This window comes from Pelophylax lessonae, assembly GCF_965119305.1.
Source record: "Pelophylax lessonae genome assembly, chromosome: 4".
Taxonomy (NCBI): domain Eukaryota; kingdom Metazoa; phylum Chordata; class Amphibia; order Anura; family Ranidae; genus Pelophylax; species Pelophylax lessonae.
The window spans coordinates 276,728,597-276,738,077 of NC_138771.1; the positions used below are offsets into that span (position 1 = coordinate 276,728,597).

A 9,481-nucleotide genomic window follows, 5' to 3' on the forward strand; every position below is an offset into this window, starting at 1 on the left:
TATAATAACATTTACTCCTGATGATCAGAAGAACTCGTTACCACACCTCTTCAAAACCATTGTTCACATCAGTGGCATTACTCCCTTTTAGTGGTCCATGCACATTGTACAGCAGATTGGGCAGTGTAGATTCAATATTCAGCCAAATCTTTCATAACAGGATTGGCTGTTCAACTAAATCTGAACCACAGCTGGCAGTTTTTTTAATGAATCAATACCCACCATTGATTCATCAGACAGGATTAAAGTGTACTTTATATCAAATAAGCTATTGAGTTTTTTCAGTAATCTTTTTATAAATAACTGTTCTGCCGCTTGTGTATCATTCCTTGTGTAAAACTTACAGCAAAACAGAAATTACAATGGTAACTGCTAATATGACCTTCTGGTTGTTAGGACTAGTAATATCCTTCAGTCTTAAAATAAGAGTTTGCTGCATCTCCAGCTTTAAAAAGAATGAGTCCTAACAGTGAAAACAAATTTTATGATGCTTATATATTATGTATATATTTGATTAATAATGCCACTTACTTCACAACAGGTAAATACTGCTTAAAAAAGTAGCGAGTAGAGTGAGATCTACATTTTAAAGTAATTTCAGACTGAAAACTGGTCGTAAAATTAAATCAGCTTCTTTTGCAACACACTAGTGCTGCATAATCCTGAAGATTTAATTCTGACTCCGCTCAAGAGTAAGTACTATTTCTGGAAGTGGTCCAGTTCAATTTGAGCTTATGTAGCACATCTGCTGTGTTTATACAAATTGATGTTATATTTGAACTGAACAATTTCAACTGTGTCATCGTTTGCAGCTTCTGTATTTAATCAATTCCTCACGAGGAAGGGACGGGTGATGCACCATATACCTCATCACTAACTCTGGCCAAAGCCAAGACAGTTTGGAATAGTAAACTACAGGAGACATAATAGATGACATTTTTTTTTTCAACCACTTTAGGCATTCCCAAGTAATAATGCAAGCAATATAACAGAAAAAAAAGTTTTAAGTACATTTATCAGAGACATGATTGATTGATTGGCCTTTTTTGGCCAAGCCTCAAAACCCCCTTGTTAAAAAAAAAGTTAATGAAAATACTTTGTTTGCCCTTGCCTATCAAGTTCTAGCATTAAGTTTGGAAGGGCTGTTAAATGGTTATATTTGGATTACCATATGTGTGCTCTAACTTGTTTATTTCCTTGCCCTCTAAAGCTATGACCTGGAAGTTGGCCCTTTTGAGCAGAAGCACAACATAGTATTAGGTAAGGCATCTACCTGCTAAATGCATACTCTTCCCTTGGTATGTATCAAAATCGTGGCCAGAAAGCCTCAGAAAATAGAAGAGGCTAGCCGATACTTTAAGCCTACAATGTATAATTGGCTGTATTATTGCATAGCTCCTAACTGTTCCTGATTTTTGAGGGAGTCTCCCTGATTTGGAAAAAGTCCCTCTGTCCCTCTTTCCTCCTCATTTGTCCCTCATTTTTGTCTGATCTATATCACTAGATATGAAATTCACTATTTATCTTTCAACAAGTGTTTCACAGTGCTAAACCTTTAATCCAAATTCTAAATTGCTACATTTGTAGAATTGAAAAGCCAGTATAAAGTAATAGTAGTAGTAAAAAAAAAAAGCACTTGTAAAGTTTAAAGCGGAGTTTCGGGCACAGATGTCATTTTTTAATAAACATACCCCCGGGACAGTCAGGGCTAGCACATTCCACAATGGCTAGCCTCTGATCTGTCCCGGTTCGCACTTACCTTTTAGAAGAAATACTTACTTATAAAATTTCTTCCACAGCGTTTCCATCTCTCTTGTGGGCAGCTGAAGCCGGCGCGGTCCTCTTCTGTGTCTTCTTCCGCGTCTTCTTGTCCCAGAATGCGCCTGCACTGGCCCCTCTCGTCACTTCCGGTGCGGCGCCGCATTCCTCCACAGCTTCTGGGCGTCGCCCGGAAGTGACGAGCGGGGCCAGTGCCGTCGCAATGATTCCTGGGAGCGATGACGTTGAGCTCCCAGGAATCATCGGGAGACAGGAAGTGACGGGGTGAGCCGCGGCTCTGAGGGAGGAAGTACTCTGAGGTGAGTATTTACGATCTTCAATTACAAGGTAAGTAAACAAAAAAAAAAAATAACTATCCAATTCCTTTTCAGGTAATGTCTAACTAGCGGAGGGGCACAAAAAAGAAATATCGTTTTTTTGCCCGAAACTCCGCTTTAAGTAATATTTATTTTCTGTGTAATTCTCCTTTAAGGGGGCGTGTCCTATGCCTCAATACTTTTGCTAATAGGTGTCTCTTGTTTCTATCTCAGAAAGTTGGGAGATATGTTATTGGATGTTTATACTGGTACATATTTGTATTTTTATATGTTTTAATATTAAAATGTTTGTTAGGTATAGGATGGTATTAAAGTAATATTATATAAACACTAAAAATAAAAGACATGCTTAATTTTAGATGTATTTCCTTACAGGTAAAGCTCTTTAAACAAGCTACCATGGCAAACCATCATCATTAAATGGCAGATTGATACAGCTTCTCCTTGGGGCTTTCAGCTTGTTGAATCCTTTTTTTCGCATTTTCTTCTTACGCCGTTTGCCTGAAAAGGGCTCCATGAAATTGCACTCCTTTGGAAATCAATACTATTTGAACTTTCAACAGTGAATAATAAAATTTCAATCTCCGCACAATGGCAAAGACATCCTTTTTGCTCATGTATTGAGGGAAGAATAGCAAGTGCCCAGTGTATGAACAATAGAGCCACTTCCCGACTCTACTTGATTGGCTGCCTCAGAAAACCAATGCTTCAATCTAATCCCTGACCATCCCTTGGGTGACATTTCTCATTTCTTATCATTTTTCTAGCACACAACGCAAGCTTGATAAGACAGCTAGGGGACCGAGGATGGATATTATTAAAGCATGCTTCCTGGCTTAAAAAATAAATAAGGAAAATTAGCACTTCAAGGTGGATTTGCTATAAAGCAACAGTAAGGTCAAATGTATGAAATTGCTGTATAAAACCTAATTACATAATAAAAAAAAGAGCATTAAAAATAGAAGTAGGTGGAACCATTGTCCTTCTGTTTATCCATGTTGTCATGAATATTAATCCCTTTCTGATACACAAGAGGACAAAATACTTCCTACCTTTCATAGAAACTATATGATAATTGCTTGTGTTTTTCATGAATAAAAAATTAATTTGTCTCACTGTTGCCTTTAATTATTTTCTTTTTATCCAAGAATAGATGGCAGAAATTTAATCAGGAGCACACATTCTATTGCTTTACTTTTAGGAAAAGAAAAAGATACTGAATACATTTTCTTTTTTACAGGTAATTTGTAGTGTTTTTAAATATATATCTGTTTTATGTAGTATGGTCAGTGCTGAAAATAATGTTTAAGTCGAGTAAATCTGAAATACTGTGAATGAAAATTTAATGTTTATTATTAACTGCACTTTTTTCACGTTTAAACAGGCCAATCTTATTGCTTCACTGAAAACAAAATAACTCAAATTTTTCACGAAGGCCGGCCATAGACGGTTTGAATCTTGGCCGATTCAGCAGGAATCAGCTGAGATTCAAACCTTGTTTGGGCAGGCTGAATGTACGAAGTTGATCAATCGATCAACATAGGTACAACCAGCCTGCAGATCCAATTGCAATTATTGCTCCCGGCTGCTATAGCTGCTAGCAATAATCAGTTTCTTCTTCTGGTGTGGACGACATCCCATGCCTGCCCCCGCCGGGAGCAGACAATTGCTTGGCATGAGGGAAACTCCTAGCAACTTGGAAAACCTGGATCTTCTGGTATCATGGAAAATGGATCTTGTGATAGCATTTTTTTTATTGTGATACCATGACTCTTTCTGATGACATCATGACAGGAGAGGTAGGTTTTAGGGCATGGTCTGTTACTGGGAGGCTATAAAAAGGCCTTCTATGTACAGCATAATACATTTTGCCAATGTTCCTGTAAAAAGTACTTACATATCACTTTGTACATGAATACGTTTTTTTTTTGTTTTTTTTGAGGAGCCTGCTGCACAGACACTATGGGCCTAATTCAGTATAAGTTTGGAGTAGAGCTGCTCACTTCTCCAGAAATAACTCCAGCCTAAACTCATTGCATCCTAATTAGGTAAGTGGCTGGAGTTAAACCATCAACTAGATGCTTTAATGAATTCGGAGTTGGAGTTAACTTAGACTGAATTCGTGTTTGGAGTTAACTTAGGCTGAATTTGAGTTTGGAGTTAACCAAATTCCCTTTGTGTTTTTCATAAAAGGAAATTTGTCTATTCTGAATCACTATTACACAACAATGTCATCTATTATGGTTTATTTTAATTTTAAGGTATAGTTATGTATCTTATGTGTTTTAACCTTTAGATTTTCTAATAGCAGACTACACAGCTGTCTAATTAGCAGTCTTCATTCTTTATTCATCTGAAACTTTCAGGCATATTTGATTGTATTCAGCACTTTGGTGTAGTGGGCCATAATTTTTTTTGGCCACATAGTAATACATTGGCTACATCACCTAAAATTGCATGTCAATGGCCATGTATATTCAAGAAACAAACATGCATATGTGCAGGGTGCAATTATGCATTTGCCAAGTTTCAGTATTTATTTATAGCTGTCTAAAATTTAAGAAGGTGATGGCACACTTGGGATTTGAACTCATGCTCTCAGTGTTTATAGCCAGGAACACTAACCACTAAACCATTGAGCTGAGCATGATTACCCCTGGAATATTTATTCCCATGTTTCAATAGTTAACCACTTCCTTACAGGGCAGTTACACCCCTTCCTGCCCAGGCCAATTTTCAGCTTTTTATACTGTTGCATTTTGAATGACAATTGCGCGGTCATGCAACCCTGTACCTAACACAAATGTATCACAGTATTTTCATAAAAAAATAGTGCTTTCTTTTGGTGGTATTTGATCACTGCAAGGTTTTTTTTCTATTGGCAAAAAGAACACCTAAATGTTTGACCCCTAAAATAATGTGTTTTTGTTTATGTAATAAAATTTGGTAAATCAATATGTTTTTTGTTGCACTGACGAGCATTGAAGAGGCTGCGCTGGCAGGCACTGATGAGACACTAATAATATGCAGCACTGATAGACAGATAGGTGGCACTGATATGCAGCATTGATAGGTGGCACTGATGGGCAATGATTGGCACTGGTGGGCAGCACTGAAAGATGGTAATGATGGGCAGAATTGATGAGGAGGGCACTAACAGGTTCCCTGAGCACTGATTGGCATCAATGGTGGCATGGGTGGGCATCCCTGGTGGCATCCCCCAAGGGTCTGCACTGGTAATCAATGCTCTGATTACAAGCACAGACCCCCCCCCCCCCACACACACACACACACACACACACTTACTTTGCATATGAATGCCATTTCTTCACAGCTGAAAGTGGCCCTCACCATGATTAGCCAGTTGATTGTGACCACTTGCTGGAATGTGTGCAAGCCAATTTGGTGTCATTTCTGGTCCAGGGCGAACGCCAATGTGCCATTTGCAATTTATTGTAAAGAGATTTTGCTTTATTTTAAAAATGGCGCACACAGACAACTAAAATGTATTGGAAATGTTTTACCTAGGCCAGTGATGGTAACCCTTAACCCCCCCCCCCCCCCAAGATGTTTTTGCCCTACATTTCCCAAAATGCTCATGTACTCTGCAGTGTAGGTGAGCATCATGGGAAATGTTACAAAACAGCTGTGTTGCCAAGGTTCATCATCACTGACCTAAGCCAACTAAAAAGGTGAGTGAGCGCTGTAGCAATCTTTTATTTAGTAATCATTTTTAGTGATTTTTTTATTAAATGTTTTGGTTACATTCATCCACAGCGACTGAATGGAAATTTTGTATTATTCCTTAATTTATATATTTTTAGCTAAATATATACATAAACACTTTAATTTTTTCTTACAATTTAGCCCCCCCCCCCACACACACACACACACCCCCACACACACACACACCCCCACACACACACACACCCCCCCACACACACACACACACCCCCCCCACACACACACACACCCCCCCCCCCCACACACACACCCCCCCCCCCACACACACACCCCCCCCCCCCACACACACCCCCCCCCCCCCCCCACACACACACACACACACACACACACACACACACACACACACCACTCACACACACACACACACACACACACACACACACACACACCACTCACACACACACACACACACCACCCCACACACCACCCCACACACACACACACAACCCCACACACACACACCACCCCACACACACACACCACCCCCGCCCATACACACCCACACCCATACACACTTCGCTGGAGTAAAGGGAGGAACCCTACCCATGTTCATACTGTACTGCCATTGCACACACACAAAAAATACAAGAAATGGATTACATTCAATAGACACAAAAGGTATCTGAATTACATCTAGACAAATATGAAGAAAAGAAAAAAAAAAAACAGGAGCTGTGTACAAATGAATAAGCTTTATTGAACATGTATAAAACATCAGTAATCACTCAAGCAAGCATGTGAAATGTGAAATGTCCCCCCCCCCCCAAAACCCCCAAATCAAGTAATTTTTATTCAAATTACAGTGCAAAAAGATACAACATATGATGGATGGATAGAGCTTACAATATCCAAAAGTCAAGCAAAATAAGTTGTAGACACCTTAGTATTAAGCATAAAACATACCCAACATACTTTTATGTTAATTGTTTGCATGAGCCTGCCTTTTCATTTAAATACCATCAAATCAGTAGAACATACAGCTACACAGAGGCATGAAAATAAAAAAAAACATGTATAGAGTACATAAAGACACACTTTGCAAAAACTATACCAAACAGTTAGAGCATGAAAAGTATTCATCCAACAGAATACACTTACTGCAATATGGATCATTAGGCATGCCAGCAAACCCCCAAAAGCAAATTCGGACATAAAGACCTGTGGCCCTTCCACAGGCCAAATGATATGATCTCATACATCCCTTTATATAACCTTGGTTAAACTACACCCACCCAGTATAAGAAACGCCCAGCAAAGTAATTAAATGGGTCTGTTGGTTCCTAAACCAAAATCACCAGTTCACTAATGAATGAGTGTTTGGCTGGCCATCCATGATCCAAGTTTCTTACAAGTCAACACACATAAGAAATGCTTTCAATAATCTCAGCATGAGCACAAAGTGGCTTTTTCATTTAGACTAATGCCTCGTACACACGTACCGATCGTCGGCCGACCGATCGGCCGTCTTTTGTCCAGGGCTGTCCTGTCTGTTGAAAACTGCAAAAGACTGCACACGAATTTTGTCGGCCAACAACAGACGACTGCAGAAGTGATGTCATGTGATGGTTAACTTTCCGTGTGTTTTTTCTTTTCTGAGCATGCCCAGTCTTGCAAATCTGCTGATTGTCGGCCGAATTCTGTACTGACTGGCGAACAATCGGCCGTTCTGGTGTTGGCCAACAAAAATTTTAATGCCTGCACGACAGATTCTGTTCGGCCGAAAATGCGCTGTCGGCTGTCGGAAGCATCATACTAACAAGCCTACAATCGGCCGATCGGTCGTCGGCCTAATGTTTACAGCCGACAATCGGTACGTGTGTACGAGGCTTAAGGCTGGCCATACATGTTCCAATTTTCTTACAATTTTCTGTCCAATTTTCTTGAAATTTACCTTCAAGTATGTAGTACAAAGGCCTGCCTAATTGGATACAAGTGAATGTGTTTTTTAGCTTTGACCTCACATTATGTGGTTTGTGGTAGATCTACCAGAAAATTGTACAACAAAAGTTGAACATGTATGGCCAGCTTAATGGGCCATACACACTATAATGCCTCGTACACACGTACCGATCTTCGGCCGTAAATATTCGGCCGACGACCGATCGGCCAATTGTAGGCGTGTTAGTATGATGCTTCCGACAGCCGACAGCGCATTTTCGGCTGAACAGAATCTGTCGTGCAGGCATTAAAATTTTTGTTGGCCAACACCAGAACGGCCGATTGTTCACCAGTCAGTACAGAATTCGGCCGACAATCGGCTGATTTGCAAGACTGGGCATGCTCAGAAAAGAAAAAACACAGGGAAAGTTAACCATCACATGACATCACTTCTGCAGTCGTCTGTTGTTGGCCGACAAAATTCGTGTGCAGTCTTTTGCAGTTTTCAACAGACAGGACAGCCCTGGACAAAAGACAGCCGATCGTTCGGCCGATGATCAGTACGTGTGTACGGGGCTTAAGATTTTCTGAAGACTTTTTCCTTTAGATTTACCAAAACCAGATAATGTGAGGTCAAACCTAAACACTTTCAATTTGTATGCAATCTTGCAGGCCCTTGCACTACATATAAAAGGTAAATCTGAAGGAAAAAGTCTTCGGAAAATCTTATAGTGTGTATGGCCATACATGTTAAATTTTTGTTGTACAATTTTCTGATAGATTAACCACAAACCACATAATGTGATGTCAAAGCTAAACAACACTTTCACTTGTATCCAATTAGGCAGGCCTTTGTACTACATACTTGAAGGTAAATTTCTAGAAAATTGGACAGAAAATTGTAAGAAAATTGGATCATGTATGGCCATACACACTATAAGGTTTTCTGAAGACTTTTTCCTTCAGATTTACCTTTTCTATGTAGTGCAAGGGCCTGCCAGATTGCATACAAATTGAAAGTGTTTAGGTTTGACCTCATATTATCTGTTTTTGGTAAATCTAAAGGAAAAAATCTTCAGAAAATCTTATAGTGTGTATGGCCCATTAGTCTAAATAAAAAAAGCCACTTTGTGCTCATTCTGAGATTATTGAAAGCATTTCCTATGTGTGTTGACTTGATGTAGTAATTTTTTATATATATATCTTTTTTTTTTTTTTTGGGTTGTTGAATTCTGAGTTCTGGGGTTGCACTGCATATGTTCAATCAATTTGCAAATTCTCAGATTTGCAAGCTCAAACACTGCTATTTTTCAGAGTGTAATGTGGCTCTATATAGGAAGCAACACTAATATGGCTCCCCACTCAACAAATATATTAATTTCACACATATACAATGTTTTATTTTTGGGGTGTTGCTTGTCACATATAACAACAGACAGTTGTAGGTAGTTCAGGGATTTGAACACCCAAATACATTGTTGCATGGCAGCTGTGCTAACCACTTAGATATTTTGGTCAGTTTATTTAATCAAGCTCAAGCTCAATACATATTTGCAACATTTTTGCAAAACACAATTTACACAAACATAATCACTTTGTTACATTTATTTCATAATATATGCCACTGATAGTTTCTTAGCCTATCAATTTAAGTTTAAAATACTATTTTTTCACAGAAATAAATGTTTTAAACACCTATATATAATTTCCAGCATGCAGGATTATTTTTAAAAATTTGTTGATTTTATACAGTTTCACTAAAC

The 9,481-nt window shown here is 38.9% G+C and overlaps 1 long non-coding RNA gene across 1 annotated transcript in view; it reads left to right on the forward strand.

The window, feature by feature from the left end:
- The window catches only part of LOC309551955, a 209,151-nt gene extending 206,116 nt beyond the window's left edge, over positions 1-3,035 (forward strand). The window contains exon 3 of the long non-coding RNA XR_014225116.1: positions 2,472-3,035. This is a non-coding gene — a long non-coding RNA (uncharacterized lncRNA). The remainder of the gene's footprint in view (positions 1-2,471) is intronic.
- Positions 3,036-9,481: the final 6,446 nt, after the last annotated feature.